Source organism: Hyperolius riggenbachi, chromosome 2 (genome assembly GCF_040937935.1).
Source record: "Hyperolius riggenbachi isolate aHypRig1 chromosome 2, aHypRig1.pri, whole genome shotgun sequence".
Taxonomy (NCBI): Eukaryota; Metazoa; Chordata; class Amphibia; order Anura; family Hyperoliidae; genus Hyperolius; species Hyperolius riggenbachi.
Window position 1 is genome coordinate 219,202,052 of NC_090647.1, and position 22,307 is coordinate 219,224,358.

The following is a 22,307-nucleotide window of genomic DNA, read 5'->3' on the forward strand; positions in this document are numbered from 1 at the left end:
ATGGGCACTGAGCCATCCCATAATAAAAAATATTGAATGGCTTCAAGCCCTTTCTCATGCGGTATACACGTATATAAGGAGGCTACATCAAGTGACACCCAAAGGTATTCTTTATCCCAACTGTATTTTTGCAATAACTCCATAACATGTAATGAGTCTCGTGTGTAGGCCTCTGTTTGTAATACGATGGGCTGCAGGAAATAATCTATGTAGGCTGAGACGTTGGCAACCAATCCCTCCATCCCTGCAACAATCGGTCTCCCTGGCGGTGCTGCCGGATTTTTATGTATTTTCGGGATGTGGTAAAAATATAAGATGGAGGGATGGACTGGTACCAGAAATCGTTTCTCTGATTCATCCACTATCCCATTCTGGAAAGCATTATCCACTAGAGCATGCAGTTCTTTAATGTATTCTGATGTGGGGTCAGTTTTAAGCATCAGGTAGGTAGTTCTATCTGACAACATTCTCAAACCTTCCTCCCTGTAACTCACATGATCCATTAATACAATGCCCCCTCCTTTGTCAGCTTGTCGAATGACAATTTGTTTGTTGTCAACAAAAATTTTTAGGGATGCTCTTTCACTTTTACTTAAGTTGTGGTATTTCTTGGTGGGTTCTTTACACAGTTGTTTGAACTGTTCCAGTACTATTTGGTAGTATGTGTTAATGTATTGGCCTTTTGAATGGGTTGGGTAAAACACTGATTTGAGTTTGAAATTTGTGTGTTGTATTTTTCCATCGGGAATATATTGTAACCAGTCGGTCTCCATTTCCCCATTAGCTTCAATGGTTTCTATGTCAAGCTGGCAATCGAGTTCTGGGGTTTCAGAAAATTTGCTCCAGTTTCTTCCAGGCCCTTATCGTTACTTTTAGATTATTTTATAGCGAAAAACCTTTTTAGTGTGAGTGACCTAATGAACCTATGTAGGTCCTTATAAAGTTGAAATTCATTGGATCTGACGGTTGGGGCAAAGTTTAACCCTTTCTCCAATAGGCATTTTTCACTGGAGCTCAGATTGTGTGAGGACAGATTGAATATTTTAATAGTGGAGTTATCTGCCCTCATTCTTTGTCGTTTTTCTTTTCTTTCTTTGATCGCTCGCCCTCCTCTGTTGCCCCTTCGACGTCTTCTAAACCCCTTTTCCTTTGGGTCCCAGGCGTCTGGGTGGTCGTTACCCCTAAAAAATGATCTAATTTGGGATCCCTTTGCCCTCCCTCTGGGCTGATGGCTCTCAACGATAATCCCCCTTCTGTTGCTTCATATCCCTTTAATTCCTCTGGGGTTAATAGATCTATGGTCCATTGTGGAATTTCACTAATGGTTTTTTTGGGTTTCTCAGGCGATTGTAGATTTGTGTTTGTGGCACAAACTTGTTTGGGGATGGCACCTTCCCTTATCCCTCTCTCTTTATCTTTGTATTGGTGAGAATATTTTGGGTGGTTTTTTTGGCGTGGATGAAACTCATATGAGCAATCTCTCAAGCTGTTGTGACTGTTGTTGTCTTTGCGTGGGAAGGTGGTGTGGGTTCTAAATCTCTGCTCCCTATAGGGGGTCACACTTGACCGTAGGTTTGATCTAGCCCCTTTCAGGGTGCTGTCTGTTTTTATGTCTGAATTCCTTTTTCTGGGGGGCAGATGGATTCCCACCTTTTGGGGTTTTTTGTTTTTGGAGGGTGTAAAATTTCCCATTTCATATACTCTTTTTTGCCCATTTCTCCATGGGATGTTACTCCGTTGGAGTGACCGACTGGTTACCTTAGACTCACGTGGTTCCATATATGGAGGAACAACAATGACATGCTGAACATAAGATATATTCACTGTATCTTTATCAATCAGTGACATTCTGAATGTTTTGCCACTGTTATTACAGGATCTTGGACTCAGTATAAGACAAGCTCTCAATGAGGCAGGGACAGTCAGACATCAATCTTACCCACTCTGCTGTATTGTAAAAGTAATCAGAGGCCATAAGGTCATGTGTGATAAGAATCTAGGAATCTCTTTGGAATGATTGCTGATAAGGGACAGTGTAGAACTTTTTTTCACCCTGTGACTCTTTTGTTTGTAACTTGTACATTAAGTCTTCAGAACTTTGCTGCAATGTGATACAGATGTTTTTTTACGAACCCCAGGGAGCAGGGACAGTGTACAAATTCCAAAGTGTGTGTGAGTCCTTATCTGTGTGGTGGACACATGCAGTCAATATAACAATGGTGGAGAGCAGAAAACGTTTTTTTTCTCCATGCCCTTAGCTGCCAGTCTCTCAAACTTTCCCCCCATGGGCCCCCTGTGGCTTCTGGGCCCCCCTGTGGAGGCATCCCCTGCCGGGTCTATTGTTACACCTCTGACATGACGTACAGCTATAGCACATATACTGTACATCTATCCAGTGGTGTAGCTAAGGAGCTTTGGGCCCAAAAGCAAGTTTTACATTGGGCCCCCTCAAGCACTCCATACATAACAATTGATTTGGTTCACTAAAATCTGCTAAGGACAACCACAGTATTAGACAAGACAAGATATGGAACATTTATATCGCGCTTTTCTCCTGGCAGACTCAAAGGGTCAGAGCTGCAACTACTAGGACACGCTCTATAGGCAGTAGCAGTGTTAGGGAGTCTTGCCTAAAGTCTCCTGTCTGAATAGGTGCTGGCTTACTGAACAGGAAGAGTCGAGATTTTAACCCAGGTATCCTGTGTCAGAGGCAGAGCCCTTAACCAGTACACATTCCAGCCACTGCTTAGAGGTGCAACCAGGGGATGGGGAACAGTTTGTTAATTATTACCACTATTCAAAGCATCAATAGAAGTGATTGTTACCAGCACAAAACCAATAAAGAGCTAATACTGTCATTGAGGGAGGGCCCTTTAGGGCCCCTCTGGCCCAAGGGCCCCTGTGTGGTTGCAACCTCTGCATCCCCTATAACTATGCCACTGCATCTATCTAACAAGCTCAGGTGCTACCTCGATATGAGTAAAAGGAACTAAAAATGCTATGAACCAATGGTGTTTAAATTATAACTCCAGATTGCTTTGGCAGAGCCAGTATTGGACTCTGCTTAACTAGTTGCCCACCACTCCATGCCAATTAGCGTGAACGCGGCGGCAGCCCCAGGATCACTTAACACCAATTGGCGTGAAGTCCTGGGGCGGAGTTTGCAGGGGATCGCGCGCTGATGTGTGCGCATCCACGCTTGAATGACGGAGCTCTACTCCGTCACCAGTCTCCCAGCAACGATCGCAATTTACATTGTAATCTACAGCAGCGCTGTACTGGGGAGAGCAGTGTCGCTCGGCTGCCCCTGGAGAAACTGAAGAGCGATCGGCCGATCGCGGTGATTGGCTGGTGGGGGGAGGGAGGAGCTACAATAAAAAAAGAAAAAAAAAAGACAATAAAATTAAGTAAAAAAAACAAACAAATGCCTCCAGCAGCGATCAGAGCCCACCAAGAGAAAGCTCTGTTTGTGGGCAGAAAAGGGGGGGGGGGAATCACTTGTGTGCTGAGTTGTACAGCCCTGCAGCTAGCCCTTAAAGCTGCAGTGGCCTGAATTGTAAAAAAAATAGCCATAGGGCCATAGGGCATAACTGCCATAAGAGGTATCGAGTAATGTTGCTTTTTACTCATATGATTTAATGTCTAAATCACTTGAGATGTAAGCCAGTAGAAACACAGAAAATTGCATTTGTTTTGTGAAAAATTGGATGTGAATCACAAGTTAATTAGATACAATTTCAAGTAAATTAACGTCATTTGTATGCACAAAAAATTGCAATTTGGAAAAACACATACAAAACGCAGAATTGGTTGTGTCTAAAAATGCGATATATTGTATGCAGAATTTACATGGATAAGTGTGAATGCTGCCTTAATCTACTCAGTCAAGTATGATATTTAATTATATTTTTAGTTCATGGATGTATACTTAATATACTGTAAAGATACTTTTTTTTTTTTTTTAAATATATTTTATTGAGTTTTTAAAGAAAATACAACCCTCCTCAAGGGAGACATGTTATAACATTTGTTACATTTTTCTGTCATGCAGCGTATTCGTCCTGTTACTAAGCGTATGACAATCCACATATATTTTTTGAAAAGCATGACTTTTGCTGTAAACAACTTGTCTACCCTTGTACCCCTTCCCACCCCCCTCCCTAAAGATTTCCTCCCCCGTCGTCAGCCCCCACTTCTGAGAAGCTCTCTAAAGTGTCTAAAAATTGACAATATAGGTTTCGACTGTTCTTCTTGGGTCCTGAATATAATCATATCTCTCCTTTTCTCATACTTTAAGTTTCCCCAAATTGCCCTCCAAATCTCTAATGGCATACCACTCTGTGTACTTAAAAGGTTCCATAATGCCAATAATTTCCTGTGGAGAAAATGTATGTAGGATGAATTTTTTCCATATTTTGAATAATTTCTTAGTCATTTTATCTTTATGCATAAGGGTCTCTATTTTATCTAGGTAAAACATATGGAGTAATTCCTCCTGGACATCGGCCACCGAAGGAGGGGTTGGGTATATCCACCTATTATATATGGTCTTCCTGGCCGCTATCAACATAAGATGTGCTAGCATGGGGGGAGTTGAGGAAATCTCTCTTTCTTGGGGTTCTTCATTTTCTGCTGCTTTATGATAGTTGAAGAGTAGTAATTGAACCTCATTAGGCAAGTTACACTTGCACACTTGCTTCACATAGTCCTGCACCTGTTTCCAGAATCGCCTAATTATAGGACATTCCCATAGACAGTGGAACATTGTCGCATTGAGATGTTTGCATTTGGGACATTCTGGCTTGTAGTGGAGTGGGGGGGATTTATATTTTATGTTAAAACCATATTTGGCCTTATGGATCATCTTAAAATGTGATTCCCTGCCCACCTCGCTTATAACCAGCTTTCTGATCCTCTCATTCCCCTCTAATATATGTTCTCCCACGTTTTCTATACCAATTTCCTTGATCCATCCATTTAGGTTATGTCTGGCCCTTTTTTCCACTTCTCGGCTCAACAGAGAGGCTTGGATTTCAGATAATGACTTTTTTGTATTGTGCGGTTGTAAAAATTTATCAAATTCCGTAACCGTCATCATTGGAGATTGATTCTTGACCGATGAGGTCACAAAGGATCGCAGTTGTGCATAGTATAAGAAGTGATTTTTATTTAGGCCGTAAGTGTTGCGAATTTCATTAAACGTAAGCCATCTCCCCTGTTGCAGGGACCAGACATTACCCAATTTGGTTATTCCTTGTGCCTCCCATTGTAAAAACCCCTTGTGAGAGATACTCGGTGGAAATCCCGGGTGTCCCCATAGTGGCATATATTTTGATATGTGTGATGGTAGCCCATATTTCTTCCTCACTTCCTTCCATGTGGCCCATGTATCCTTTATCATTCTGCTATTCTTCATCCTCACCGGTAGGTCTTTCCATTTGGTATGTAATAGCGCCAGGGGTAGCCATGGTTCACTAAATGATTTTTCCAGCCCCAGGTTAAAGAATTTATTAGTCTCACATACCCAGTCTCTTATATGTCTAAATAAGCACGCCAAGTTATATAATCTTATATCAGGTATACCTAGTCCTCCCCACTGTTTTGGTAGTTTTAGTTTGTTCAAGGCTATTCTGATTTTGCGTCCTGCCCATAGAAATTTTGAAAATGCCCTTTCCAGCACCTTTATGTCTGCATGTTTAAGTAGTAACGGTATCGTTTGCAAAGGATACAGCAGTTTGCCAAAACACACGGCCTTGATCACCGCTGCCCTTCCCATTATGTTAATAGGTAGCTTTTCCCATCTATTTAGTTTCTGTTCTATTTCTTTGATCAGGGGGTTGTAGTTCAAGCTATACAATGAGCACGGATCCTTGCTGATTTTGATGCCTAGATATTTAACTACTGTTTTTATCTGAACTTTAGGCTCTTGTCCCTTCCCTGTGCTTTGTGGACGTGGTGTTAGGTATAATAAATCGCTTTTTTCTTGATTTATTTTGAAGCCACTATATATCTCCAATTCTTGTACTATGTGGAACACCTTAGACAGGTCGCTTTTTGGCTGTGCTAAAAATACCATTACATCGTCTGCGAATGCTGCTAATGTGACTGTTTCCTTACCTACCTCCAACCCCGTGATTTGTTCCTGTAGAATTCTCAGCATAGGCTCTAATGCCAGATTGAAGAGCAAGGGCGACAAGGGGCACCCTTGACGTGTTCCCTTTTGTAGTTTAAATTTGCATGAGAGAAACCCTGGAGTGTGTATTTGAGCTGTTGGATTTATCTGTGTTGTTTCTACATAATTTGCAAAAGGGCCCGTTATGTTCATTCTTTGGAGCACTGCTTTTAGCCAATCCCAACTAACGTTGTCGAAAGCTTTTTCCGCATCGAGGAGCAGCAATGCCGCCCCCCGACACGTTGTGGGGTAAGCTTTTGCCCAGTCTAATACTGTTAGGACCTTCCTCAGATTCATCGTGGCCGAGCGTTGGCGTATAAAGCCTGCCTGGCACGGGCTGACTAATTTGTGCATGACTGTGGCCAGTCTATCTGACAATATCTTGCTCATTATTTTAATATCTAGGTTCATCAGTGAAACCGGTCTATATGCCTCCGGGAGGAGAGGATCTCTACCTACTTTCAGTAATAGTTTAATATAGGCGTTGTTTGATGATTGAGGCATAATATTTTTTTGCAGTATATGGTTATATACTTGACTCAGGGGCTCTGATATCTCCCCTTTTAATAGTTTAAAAAATTCTGATGATAGACCATCAGGTCCTGGTGCCTTGTGGTTCGCCAGGGATTTTATGACTTCTGTCACCTCCCCTGTTGTTATTTCTGCGTTTAAAAGGCTGAGATCCTCTTCCCCCAAGGTTGGGAGTTTCGCTGCATCAAGAATGTGGTCCCTAGCTTCTCTATTTACTGCCCCTGTGTTGCGGGAGTACAGTTTCTCATAATACAAAGCTAAGGCTTCATTTATTTGTTTCGGATCTGTCAAAGTTTGGCCTGATGACGATCTCAATGATAATATGTTTGTGTTGGTTCTTTCCTCTCTAAGCAAGTTGCTGAGCATACGTCCCATTTTGTTGCCATATCTGCGGTATTTAAGGTCTTGGTATGATTTATTTAGATTCTCTTTACATTTTAGCCATTTGTCAGTTTCCTGCTTTTTCTTTATCCAGCATACCCTATTCTCCCCGTTAGGGTCTATGATGTATTTTTTATTGGCTTCTCTTACTTCCCTAACTGCTTGATCATATCTAATCCGGGCCTCCTTTTTTTTCCCTGACATATAGGAGATAATCCTGCCCCTCAGTACCGGCTTTGCAGCTTCCCAAAATAATATAGGGTCATTTTTGTGCTCTCTGTTATCTTCCTGATATTCACACCACCATGTCTTGAGCAACTCAGCGAAGCCCTCATCCCCATAAAGTTGAGTGGGGAAGCGCCAGATTATATCTGACCCTCTGGGTTTGACCTCTGTAATATCTAGGGTGACTGGGCTATGATCAGATATGACCATGTCCATAATTTCCGCATTAACCGTTCGTTGTACCATTTGGGGGGGTACTAAGAAGAGGTCTATACGAGTCCATAGATCATGGGGGTGTGAGTAAAATGTATAGGTCTTGTCGTATGGGTGCAACCCTCTCCAGACGTCCTGGAGCCCCAGGTCTTCCGTGAAACTTTTTAATTGTGCCGCTTTTTTTTTATATATAGGGGTCGGGCGTCCTGTTTTATCCTCTGTTATGTCTATCACTGAGTTGAAATCCCCGCCCACCACCCAATTTGAAGTCCCACTTGACAGAATAATCTTGCTGACCTCCCTGAGGAAGGTCAAATTATCTTCATTTGGAGCATACACACACAAAATCTCTAGTACATCCCCAGCAAGCTCTACTCGAGTCCTCAGCCATCTTCCTGCGTCATCATGTTGTGTTAATAGAATTTTGCAGCCCAATTGTCTTCCAATTATTACCAAAACCCCTGCTTTGTTTCCTATGGCTGGGGAGCCCAATACATGTCCCACCCAATTTTTTTTCATAAATGGGAATTGATTAGTTGTTAAATGCGTCTCCTGTAGGAGCGCAATGTCTATTTTGAGTTTTTTAAGATGTCTCAAAACCATAGATCTTTTCCCTTGGGATCTGAGGCCTTTCACATTCCAGGTGCCCACCCTTATCACCATTTATTGTATCGTTTGATCGGAAATTTGTTGAGCACTCGAGTTTTGCTTCTCATCTTTATGCTATGCTGTAATCCCCCATGTAGGTGCTGACGACGTCCCTCCCCCCTATTTCCCCACAAATTTTGAGTAAACATATAATTGGCAAACATGTTATCCTTTTCAATCTGAGGTTGATCTCCCCATCTTACATTCTGCAACATGACTTCACCTCTTCCCTTTCAACGTAGGAGTGGTGAGGTTTTAACCCCGTCGTTTTCATCTCACCCGACTATGTTTTACTCACGCTAAGTGATTCAGATTACAAAGTCCTTATATGCTGAGTGCATGTAATCAACTGTATGGCAGTGCCTCCATATGCAGTTAGGTTTATTTACTGCGAACGTTCAGTCCTCTCCTTCAGCTTCATTTGAAGTTGATGGTCTGCTTGAATTCGCCCTCTTTTGCTCCGCTAGAAAACCCTCTGCTTTCTCCGCCGTCGTAAACACATGTGTTTCGTTCTCTGTGTCCGTGACTCGCAGGATGGCCGGATAGAGTAGCGCGAATTTCCATTTTCTTTTGATGCATTCCGCACATGCTTTATTGAATTTCTGCCTTTGCTTAGATACTTCAATCGAGAAGTCATTGAAGAGTCTCAGCTGGTGTCCTTCATGTTCAAGCTTCTGGTTCAGCTTCCTATATGCCCGCATAATAGCTACTTTGTCAGAAAAGTCCAGATACTTGATCATTATGATTCTTGGTCTCGTTTTGCCAGACTCTGATAGCGGGGGTCCCACTCTGTGTGCCCTTTCTACTTTACATATGTTTGGGAGCCCTAGCAGTTGGGGTATTGTTTCTGCGCATAGCTCTTGGAGAGTATTAGGTAAATAGCTCTCAGGCAGGCCTACCAGCCTTAAATTGCTCCTCCTTGAGCGGTTCTCTAAGTCCTCCAGTTTACTGCGCATATCTTTGTTTTCCTTTAGTATCTTATCTACGGTACCTTTTGAGATGCTGTGCTCGTCTTCCATTTTAGATACACGATTTTCCACCTGTTGGATCCTTTTGGTGTGTGCCTGGATATCCCTCTGTACTTTCTTTAGTGACTGCGTCACTGCCGCTTGGATCATGGCCTCGAGGTCGGGTTTCAGCTGCGCCACTACCTCCCTGGCTATTCTGGAGCTGCGTGCTGTCAGTTCTTCTCCTTCACCCGGATCCTCAGACTCGCTGTCCCAATCGCGATTCTGGCTGTCAAATGCTTCCCCTTCCGGAAAAGCTGTCTCCTCTTGCTGTGTGAGAGTGTGCTGTGAGTCTGCCTTGCGAGGCTTCTCCTTCGGCGCCATCTTTGTCCGCGCTCCGGTGGTGGTCTTCTTCCTCTCGGAGCGCGTTAAATAGCGATCCATCCGGGTCCCTCTGATGAGGTATGACGTCGGGGAGGCTTCCCCTTAGATATCTCCGCAACCTGGGGGCACTTTGGCTGCTTTTTCGCCGCTGTTCATCGGGCGGTCTGGCGGAGCTCTCTCACTCGCCTCCTACCATCAAGGCGCCGGAACCGGAAGTCGTAAAGATACTTTTTACATAATTTTTTTATGTATGCACTGCATCATGATAGGGAAAGTAGATAAGTTAAATAAATAATTGTTAGTCTATGACATAGCGTAATTTCGCATTGCGGTATAATTGTCAGCCATTCATAAATATGTTGGCTCTTTATAAATACAGTAAATAATATAATAATAATAATAATAGACTATTTATCTAAGTTCAATCACAAGTATAAAGCTATATTTATTGTATGCCTGTATTTTATTTGTTTAAAATTATGTAAGGGGTTGCACGGCTCCCCAAAACGCCCCCCTCCCTGAACACTGATATATCTATATATATAAAATCGGATGTAAGTATGTATGCGTGTGTGTATGTGCCGCGATCACTCAAAAACACCTTGACCGATTTGAAAGAAACTTGGTATACAGATCCCTTACTACCTGGGATGATATTGTCAGGCTTACCTGGTAACCTGCTATGAGTCAGACTGTATGCCCATATGACTGACATATAACCCAGCCCTAACACCTGTGAAAGCTCCTGCCTAATACAATCTACAATATCCTGCAGGCAGATGTAGCATACAGGCTGGCAGACAGCAAACACCAAACACAGTAATGCAATGTATCCAATATACTGAATAGTCACCTGAGGCCTGAAGATTGGAGCAATCCAGACGAAGACAAGGTAACAGGGAATGGCTGAAGTAATTACTTGACAGATGCAAGGTCAATCAGGCCAGGGTCAATGCAGGCAGTGTTCATGCGAATCCTTTAACAAGCCGAGTCGGTAATGGGTATCCAATCTAGAAGAAACTTAGTCAAGAGACAAGACAAGCACTTAGTGTGAGAGCAATCTCAGCAACAAGCCCAGCATTGGCTATCACGGCGATAACTGAGGGCACTCACCTTACATTTATAGTAGCACTAATCCAATCAAAACTAAAGAAATCCAAAAGTGACCAATCCACAGAGAGCATGTCAGCAGGTCAGCTGACATGCTGTGTGCATGGTCATTGTTTACAGCGGCGGAGCGTGTACTGAGAGCGCATCCGCCGCCTATCCAATGGGAGCTGAGCGCCATGCACTCCAGTGACGTCAGAGACAGGCCGAGACCCAGAGGCTTGCGCCTCAGCGTGGGTCTCGGCGTTCCGCCACCATGAGCGGCCAGTGAATCTTACAGATATGTTCTAGGGGTCTCACGTCCCCCCTGCACACCTGGGCAGAGCTACAAACAGCAAATCAGATTTGACCCATTTCTGTTAATGGAAAAAATGGAAAAGGCTGCCATTCTCACAGTAATCAAGCCAGAGTCCACACACTTAGCACAAATGGTCACTTGGTGACTGAGGTTACAAATTCAGGAAAAGTCGGCGGGACATAAAACAGCCAATCAAATTTCAGCTAATTATTTTCAATGGGAAAATGTAAACTGCAGCCATTCTTAGACTGTTAATCGCATTGGTCTCAAACTTTGCACAGGTGGTCACTGGGAGAATGAGATTGATATTCAGGAAAGTGGGTGAAGCCTAAAACAGCCAATCAAAATGTATCTATTGATTTTCAAGGGGAATATTTAAACTGCTGCCATTCTTACACTGTTAATGGCAAAGGCTTCAAACCTGCTACAGTCGGTCATTGGGTGACTGGGGTTCAAATTCACTAAAGGGGCGGGGCCACAAACAGCCAATCAGATTTCTTTGCTGGATAAACTGCTTCCATTCACACATTTTTGATGCCAGGAACCTGAAAGCTCACAAACTTGGTCATTGAGTGACTGTGTGTCAAGATTACAAAAAGTGGGCAGAGCCAAATACAAATTCACTGGAAAAATTTAAACTGCAGCCATTCTTACACTGTTAATGGTAGGGTTCTCACTGGGTGACTGAGATAACTTTTCAAAAATGTGGGTGGAGCCTACAAAAGCCAATCAAAATTCACCTATTGATTTTCAAGGGAGAATATTTAAATTGCTAAAATTCTTGCACTGTTAATGGCACAAGACCCAAACCTGGTACAGTTGGTCATTGAGTGAATGGAGTTTAAATTCAGAAGAGGGGGTGGAGCCACAAACAGCCAATCAGAATTGTTTCATTTCAATGGGACAATACAACAATTATTGATGCCAAGGACCCCAAAGCTCACAAACTTAGTTATTGAGTGTTTGTGTGTTAGGGTTGGAAAAAGTGGGCAGAGCCAACAGCAGCCAAATACATTCCCGGGCAATGCCGGGTCATCAGCTAGTGTGTGTGTATATATATATATATATATATATATATATCCCGATCAATATATATTATATACCCCCATCATATACTGTATACCGATAAACCATCTTTAAGCCCCATCACCGGCAAGAGATCGCCATGGCTAGTCGGAGAGGAAGCTTTGGCACTCGACCAATCATGCGGGGTGCTGGCACAATCACAGCCATCTGCTACTCCTTTTGCTAGCTGGTGCCGATGGTCTTGCGGGTGGGACATATCAGATGTTACTGCTACTGACTGAGTGCAGTGATTGGCCTAATGATGGTGCCGTGGTCCTGCCCTCAAGACCAAAGGCAACAGTTAGCAAAAGAAGCAGCAGGCGGCTGTGATTGGTCGGTCTGGAGCCAGCACCCCGTCTGATTGGTCGCCGCAGGTGCCTTTCTTCGAAGAGGATTCGGGGATGCTTGGATGAGGAGGGTAGTCTGTGAGCCAGCAAGGCAGGCGTCAGAGCGGAGAGAAGACAGGCGCCAGGTGGCACAAACTGTTGGTCAACATGCTGCCTCCTATGATTCAGGTGGTTTCATGGTAGGCCCGCCCCTGTGTAAATGTTCTAATTTTGGAGGGTTTATTAAATTCCCTACTGCGTAATAAATAACTTTTGGTTATGAATCTTGTGTGAATTTGACAATGCATAACATGGTCTTATTAATGCTCTGTGTGAGCAGGGATGATGCAACAATACTTAACTGCTATTTTGATCATCCTGAAAGCCTAATGTACTAGCCCACTTGTGTGTGCACTAGTATCCATACCATGACCCAATGAGCTTAAAACACCAGTATTGCATTACAATGAAAGAACCAAGATTGTTCTCCAGGGGGTTCACAATGTGAAATCATTAACTATTCTTTTTTATTTCACAGAAGGAAATGCAGTGAAAAGAAAAGTTACTTTGTTATCCACTTTACTCTGCTAGTGATGTCTTTTAATGGCTTAAAATAATTTTGCTCCACAAGAAAGTTCACCCTCTCTGCTCACCAGATGCAAAATAATGAGCAGCTACGAGTAAATGGCACAATTACCTAGCAAGAAAAAATGGTGTTAGGACGCTGATACTGCTCTGACCTATTAAGATTTTGAGATTGTGATTTTTCATGTTAATTCTAAAGAAAATAGCATCTTTAGCTCAACACAAGTTCAGTTGCATTAGAAACCAAAGTCTCCACCTTGCTGGATATAATTTCATATGCTTTTAGGTAGGCTGTCAGTTGCAGTCAAGAAATATTCTGGAAAGGTGGAGGTGCAATGACAGCCAATTACTCCTTCTCCCTTGCAGTTCCAATCGTTATTTGTGGTCAAGCCTCATGGGTGCATGGCTCTGACAGGCTGATTACAATGGCATTTTCTAAGAAAACCATCACTAAAGAGGAGAAGTTGCTCAGAGCAACCAATCATGCTTCATTCATTAAATAAAGAACGTATATCGATGCTCCTGGCAACTGCTTCACTTTGGTTTTAGCTTTCCTAGCAACTGTCTTTCTAAATCATCCCTGACCATGTCAAAACTTTTAAGTGTGTTACATCATGGAATCAAAAGTTCTAGAAAAATACAAGCGATATCACAGAATAAAGACTAAATACAGGGGCATTCCGTAACGGCCCTTTTCCAAATCACCTGCGCTTGCGATCGCGCAAGCTGTTTTTTCCACTATCCATGTTTGCGCCGTACAGTCGTTAGGAACGTAGCGCGATCGTGATGAGAATCGTGCCAGCCAGCGATCTCAATTCGGCAAAAAAAGGATTGTGATAGTGGAAAATGAGCACCGAGATTTACGTTACTGCGGTGCTCTAGCAATCGGCAAAACGGCTGCGATCTGCTTTTTGAATTTGGATTGCAGCAAGTGGGAAAGGGCCCTAACTAGAATGTCTGGGGCCCCCTTGCAAAAGTATATCACTGGGCCCCCTTGGTCCATAGTCCCTTCAACAACTGTGCACATAACTCCCCCCCCCAAGCAAGTGCAGCCAGCCAATATATATAAAAGATATGCCTCCTCCCACTCCCACACATTTATAATTTTGATATTATGGTCTTCACTGAATGATGATAGATTATTTTATATATATTTATTATTGTGAGGATTTATATTACATGAAGTTATGTCTCTTCCAATCTAGCCATACATGGATCCAGAAGTAGGCCAAACTCCACAATCCTAGTTGCTGGATTTTTAAATTTGCCATGGAAACAAACTAATCCTAGCCACAAATGTATAGCTATATATAATATAACTATAACATAACTGGAGTATAGAATAGAACTATCTTAAATGACTGATTTTGAAATTATCACAAAAAAAACCCCTATAAAACAGGCATTCAATGAACAGAGTATACCTTGCAAAAGGGTCCCATAAAGATGTCTTGCCTCTGTTCATGTAGTCCTTTAGTAACTCTTTCAGTCTTTAAAAATAAGATCTCTGCAGCAATTCTCTACTACAAAGATAAGAAGCAGGCACACACAGAGTTACCCCCCTCGCCTTAGCTCAGAGCTGTCAGACACAGACTGAGTGCTGGAATGTGATCTCTTCATATAGGAGCCGCTTGCTAGCTTAGCTAGAGAAACTTGATGTGGCAAAAACATCTGTAGTTAAACTTTTTTTCATAGTAGCATCATAATTTGCTCAAAAGCCTATGACCTATGTTCGTAATGTTTACATTTAGTTTCGGTCTTTGCTGAACTTATTAGCCTTAATTTTATCTCCCACATAAGAGGCACATAAAGATTTATTGTCTGTCTCTGTTCTGTTTATTGTCTCTGTTCAACTCTTTCAGTCTTTAGATCTCTGCAGCAATGCTCCACTACAGAGAAAAGAGTTCTGCTGGTGATCTATCTTTACAGTTGGTTCCTGTCATTGCTGAACTTGACCTTAATTTTATCACCCTAGTTGGCCAAAAAATATCTGAAGCTGGCTGTGCACACATCCATTTTGAACACTGATTGAAACTTCCAGTAATCTATTGCTCATACATATCCAATCATATGTCACCTGATCTGCTGCATGCTTGTTCAGGGAGTGTGGCTAAATATATCCAAGGCAAAGGATCAACAGGATAGCCAGGAAACTGGTATTGCTTAAAAGTAAATAAATATGGTAGCCTCCACATACCTCTCTCTACAGTTGTCCTTTAATGGCTGTGTGTTGATGTTATTGCACAGCAAATAACCTTACACTGTTAGAAAAGCTGTACACTGACTGCTCTACAGAGTATCACAGCGTCATATCTTCAGTGCTGTCTGTTCCATGAAAAGATGAAATAGAATATTTACAAACAAGTGAGCGGTGCACTCACTACTGTGAGATGCTGTATGCCGGGAAGACATCCTTTCAACAGTGTGTGTGTGGGGGGGCTAAATTTATTATTCTGCTTGAAGCCCTGCGTGGTCTTAATCCGGCTCTGAACACACTGAATAGACATATGTCTATTGCAGGGTCAGGAACCTTTTTTGGCTGAAAGAGCCATAAACGCCACATATTTTAAAATGTTATTCCGTGAGAGGCATACAATATATTTCAAACTGGGACAGTAGGGCTCACGTCTTTGTTGCTATGGTGATGTGTATACAGTTGATCCGCCGGGCAGCGGAAGTGTCAGACACGTCTTCAGGTTCTCTTGGGTTTCAGCAACCTCAGCAATTTCCCCAAGAGCCAGACAGGAAAAATACAGACTAACAGCTTGTACAATTAGCTAGCTGACTTGGGGGTTGATTCACTTTGTAGGACAAGATCCCCACACTTTGCCCCAATAGGCTGCCTGTCAAATGACAGGTAGCCTACTGGGCCAATCAAAGAGTGTGGATCTCCTTCTACAAAGTCACTGGACCTGACAGGATCCAGGGTGGGACAATTGGAGCAGCTGTTCGTGGTGGGGTAGCGCGAGTAAGTTAGTAGTGAATGCTACAGCAGTAGCATAATCTACTTTTAAAATTTTACTTGCGCTGCCACACTAAGCTGTGCTTCTTGAGCAGTGTAGTTTAGTGAATCAACCCCTACTGATTTGTATGTGAGCCAGATGTAGCCATCAAAAGAGCCACATCTGGCTCCCAAGTCATAGGTTCCCTACCCCTGGTCTTTTGTCTCATCTCTCAGTACATCTTCTGTGTCGATATGAAGAGGTAGTTAGCTTTCATGACCACTTCATGTTTGCACTATGTCAGTTTAGCACTGCTTGTGCCAAGCACTAACTTATAATTTCTGACATTTAACTAATAATGCAGACATACAAACAAGGAACACCAAGAGCCCCAATAGTGTAATATGTACTGGTAAATGGTTACTAGATAGAGTAAATATTAATACTCACAAACCAGAGTTACCATTAGGCAACCACTGTAAGGGAAGGTGGGGAGATTTTCCTGACCCCACTCAGGAATAAGAAGTCGCTCTCTGTAGATGAGGAAAAAGGTTCAACCCTCCACCCAGGGTGGACTCAATATTTATGCAGGAGAACAGAGGCGCCAAAAGGATAAAAGGAAGCTAAATGAGCTTAGAAACCAAATTCTTGGTAAATAGAGGAGGTAGTGGTGGACTTACCTCCTCCAAGTAGACACACAACGACTGTAGTAAAGACAGTCAATATATTTTATTTATGAATTTGAATTTATGAATATGCAATGCGTATTGCAGGTTTGATCCCGCTTCATCAGGCAATAACAACGGAGCAATAGCACATGTGGTAAGTAGATGCACAGAGGTGCCTGGCTCTTCTACTGACCACATGTGCTATTGCTCCATTGTTATTGCCTGATGAAGCGGGATCAAACCTGCGAAACGCGTTGCATATTTGGAGTTCATAAATAAAATATATTGACTTTCTTTACTACAGTCGTTGTGTGTCTACTTGGAGGAGGTGAGTCCACCACTACCTCCTCTATTTACCAAGAATTTGGTTTTTAAGCTCATTTAACTTCCTTTTATCCTTTTGGCGCCTCTGTTCTCCTGCATAAATAATGCAGACATGCTGAGGTGATGCAAAGCACACAAGGCTAAAAACTGCTGAAAATTCTCCCTGTATTTTGCTTAGTGCTGATATCACTAACAAGACTGTAGCACCATGAAGGCAAAGAAAAAAGATAAGAAAATAGAAATCAGCTATGGGAAAGAATTATTGGTGAGGGTGACGTGTACTCATCTTTCTGTCTATGGCTCTGTGTTCACTGTCTCCTTCCACCGCTGGCCACATTTTATACAATACAATAACATTTGTAAAGTGCTTTCCTCCCATGGGACTCAATGCACATTTTTTCTATGACCCGCAGCAGGTTATTACATAATAACATGCGCCGGGTCATTGAGGAGAGGTACCCCTGTGAGGACAAAGACGGGAGTGCACGGAGCCATGGACTGACAGAGGAGTACGCTGCTGGGACAGGTAGGACCCTGTTCTGCCGAAGAGCCTGCGGGTGTATAGTGAGGATGGGGCATGACCGGGGGGGGGGGCTGCAGCCAACTCAGGACTCTGGGGCAATTGCCTAGGTTGCCCTTATGGTAGCTCTGAACCTAAGTACACATTATTTGCATGTGATCTATACTTTCCAGCTCTCCCATTTTTTATACCTTTATGAACCTTAAGTTCAAATTTCAGTTTTACAAATCAATAATCTTGTTGTTAGATTGCAATTCTAACATGTATGGCCAGCATTAGGAAAGCTGGCAAGTATGAAAGGAAAGGTATTCTTATTTCTATAAAGTTAAACCAGATCTGATGTATGTCCATTACAGGGGCGGCGCCAGGGGGGTGCTTGGGGGTGCTCGAGCACCCCCTAGAATTGTCCAAGCATCCCCAAAGCACCCCCTGGAGTGAACTGACTTCAGGCGTCTAAAAGACGCCAAGTCAGTTCACACAGCGGCAGCACGGAGCAGCAGGCAGAGCTACGGTAAGATGGCCGCCCGGAGCCCTGTTCTGCAGACTTCGGGCGGCCATTTTCCCGTAGCCCTGCTCTCAGTATGCAGGCAGGAAGTCTCGTCGTGACGTCGGGAAGGAAGAGGATCGTGGGCGCGCGGGCGCTGCGCGCCACAAGGAGGTCGGGACAGGAGGTCAGGAAAGAAGGTCTTCTGGCTGTAGGTGAGTAAATGGGTTTTTCTTTTCTTTTTCAGGTGATGCTGATTGTGCATATTGGGGTCATATCTGCTACGGATTGTGCATATTGGGGTCATATCTGCTACGGATTGTGCATATTGGGGTCATATCTGCTACGGATTGTGCATATTGGGGTCATTTCTGCTACCGATTGTGCATATTGGGGTCATTTCTGCTACGGATTGTGCATATTGGGGTCATATCTGCTACCGATTGTGCATATTGGGGTCATTTCTGCTACCGATTGTGCATATTGGGGTCATTTCTGCTACCGATTGTGCATATTAGGGTCATATCTGCTACCGATTGTGCATATTGGGGTCATATCTGCTACCGATTGTGCATATTGGAGTCATATCTGCTACCGATTGTGCATATTGGGGTCATATCTGCTACCGATTGTGCATATTGGGGTCATATCTGCTACCGATTGTGCATATTGGGGTCATATCTGCTACCGATTGTGCATAATGGGGTCATATCTGCTACCGATTGTGCATATTGGGGTCATATCTGCTACCGATTGTGCATATTGGGGTCATATCTGCTACCGATTGTGCATATTGGAGTCATATCTGCTACCGATTGTGCATATTGGGGCCATATCTGCTACCGATTGTGCATATTGGGGCCATATCTGCTACCGATTGTGCATATTGGGACCATATCTGCTACCGATTGTGCATATTGGGAACATATCTGCTACCGATTCTGCATATTGGGACCATATCTGCTACCGATTGTGCATATTGGGGCCATATCTGATAACGATTGTGCATATTGGGGCCATATCTGATAACGATTGTGCATATTGGGGCCATATCTGCTACCGATTGTGCATATTGGGGTCATATCTGCTACCGATTGTGCATAATTGGGGCCATATCTGATAACGATTGTGCATATTGGGGCCATATCTGATAACGATTGTGCATATTGGGGCCATATCTGCTACCGATTGTGCATATTGGGGTCATATCTGCTACCGATTGTGCATAATTGGGGCCATATCTGATAACGATTGTGCATATTGGGGCCATATCTGATAACGATTGTGCATATTGGGGCCATATCTGATAACAATTGTGCATATTGGGGCCATATCTGATAACGATTGTGCATATTGGGGCCATATCTGATAACGATTGTGCATATTGGAGCCATATCTGATAACGATTGTGCATATTGGGGTCATTGGACGTGTTTTTTGTTAAAATCTGCTCACATTACGTGTATTTTCTTGAGAACACCTGCACAATGTGAATTTTCTGGGAAAAGGGTCACCAAAACTTGGGCCCTCTGTCTTTGCGTTGCACTTTTAAAGGGAACCCGAGGTGAGAATAATATTGAGGCTGCCATATTTATCTCCTTTTAAGTAATACCAGCTGCCTGGCTGCCGTGTTGGTCCTCTGCCTCTAATTCTTTCAACCATAGACCCTGAACAAGCATGCAGCAGGTCAGGGGTTTCTGACAATATTGTCAGAACTGACAAGATTAGCTGCATGCTTGTTTCTGGTGTAATTCAGTTCACTACTACAGCCAAATAGATCAGCAGGGCTGCCAGGCAACTAAAATTGTTTAAAAGGAAATAAATATGGCAGCCACCATATCACTCTCACCCTGGGTTCACTTTAAATTACAGTTAGCCCCGCCCTCATCCGGTCATGACCACGCCCATTTTTTCGCCGCGGTGCGCTTTGCGCGCCGCAGGTTGTAGCCACACTCATTTTTTGCTGCGGCGCGCTTCGCGCACCGCAGGTCGTCAGCTCCCCCTGAAATTGGACCAGCACCTGCATAGCACCCCCTAAAAAAAATTCCTGGAGCCACCACTGGTCCATTACCACAAATGCCTTCCACTAGCATACATGCATACATACACCTTCCAGAACACTCTGCAGCTGATAAAGGGCTTGATTCACAAAAGAGTGCTAACTGATAGCACGGCCGTTTTGCGCGCAAACGATATCAGTTTTGCACGAAAATTCACGATCAGGCGAAATGCAAAAATTTGCGCAAAACGGCCATGCTATCAGTTAGCCCCCTTTTGTGAATCAAGCCCAAAAGGTGCAAAGATCACTTTATTTATTTACCATTGACACTTGTTTGAAACAGCAGTTTAATATTAATGAAAATGTGCTCACCCGGCATGCTTTGCTGCGTAGCAGGCTTCCAGTGAAGAATGCCTGGATTGTACACTGCTACTATACGTCTTTAACCTACAGGGCAAGGTGCGAGTTATATGAAAGCAGGGCTTTAATGCTGGGTTTCAAGACTTTAACAATTTGCAATTCTTCACTGGAATGGAACTAATTAAATGAACTTACAAAAAGCAGAAAGCGATTAGCCAAAAAGTGCTTGGCAGACTTAATGTATATTGGCAGATGAGTGCAGATGGATTGCTGTTACATGGCTAGCTGTAATTGCTTTGATCTTGCAAACTATATTTTTAATTATGTTGTTTGTTCCTAGCTGAAAAAAACAGGCTCCAAATATGCACGGCTTTGTTCTTTCATACAGTCCTCTGAGATTTAATGTCATAAAAATACGTTTGATATCAATTACATATAAAGGTTTAAGTGAGTAATAATCCTCCCGGCATCAAAAAATATTATATGACAGGTTCAAAAGCGAAAGAACCAAACACCCCCCCCCCCCCCCTCCTTCCCAAATAAATAAATAACAGTTATGTGGATTATACTGTATGTAGGAAAGCATTGTGAAGATACCCCCTCGGAAGACAGGTAAGAAATAAACAGGATACTTTATTGTAACATATTAAAAATAAAAAAACAGCAAAAACCACTAATGTGAAAAAATTTATAAATTGATAATAGCTCAGAGTTTTTTGTTGTTAAAAAGGTAGCAGGAGAATGCTGTTTAATTGTGTACAAAACTTCCAAAGAGGAAATGTTTAGTATTTCATTCAGGCATAATGATGCTAATATTGCTATTTTGTGCAAGATCAATAGCCTATTGACACACAGGTACAGGTGTAGACTGCATCCACAGTTCACAGCCGGATGTAATCAAGTATCTCCCAATTCAATGGCATAGAGAGACCAAGGGGACAGATCCCCCCCCCCCCCTCTACCAAATACAGCCCTTTTGAGGTGACTTACCACATCTTCACAGGTCAGATGTTACACCATTTACCAGTGGCGTAGCTAAGGAGCTGTGGGCCCCATTGCAAGTTTTACAATGGGGCCCCCAAGCACTCTATACATAACAATTGATACAGAGCACTAAAATCTGCCAATGGCAACTACAGTGTCAGAGGTGCAAGAGGGGGGATGGGGAACAGTTTGTTAATGATTGCCACTATTCAAAGTATCTATAGAAGTGATTATTATGAGCACAGGACCAATAGAGAGCTAATACTGCAGTTGAGGGAGGGCCCTACAGGGCCCTGATGCGGTCGCAACCTCTGCAACCCCTATTTCTACGCCCCTGCCATTTACATACATATCTACATACATGTGGCCTCTTCCGGCACTCCCATTATCCCGCCCATACCTCTCCCTGCACGGTAAATGTAGGGGGAACATGTCTCCTTGGTTGTACCTTTCCTAACATCAATCAAAGGCTGGTCAGCACTCAGCATATTTACTCCTGTGTCCACATCCTGCCTCTCTGTCATTGAAACGAAAATTCATGATTTCTATAGCATCATAATCTTCGGTGGCATTGTACAGAGTAAGAAACAAACATGGCTATATAAAACATTGTTATATAAAACACATAAATATACAGATATTGGTATATAAAAAAAAGGTAGACAATACACCTGTAATTGTCATTAACAACTATACAGCAACTTACAAAAGAGAGAACTTAGATTTATGAAATACTTTATACTTACTGTACAGTGGAGAGGATGAGTGGAATGTGCCCCACTGAGGAAACTACAGTATAATTCACCTTTCCACATTGCTGCTGAATTGGAGATATTAGCAGACACCTGTACACACTACAATCACAAATTATCATTTTAGGCAAGGAAAATCTAAGCAGCGTATGTAGCTCTAGTGTTGTCAGAGATGGGTTTTTCGGTTAGATCAGTTAGCAAACCTCATTGAATCACTGTATTTCCCCCTGATAAAACATGGACACCAGTGTTGCCAACCTTTCACGTTATTTTTTACTGACAAATACCTAAAAAATGACTGACAAAAGATTTTTTTTACTGACAAAATCTCCTGCGCCGCGCAAAATAGGCGTGGTCACGCAACAGAATGTGGGAGTGGTCATGGGTGGGGC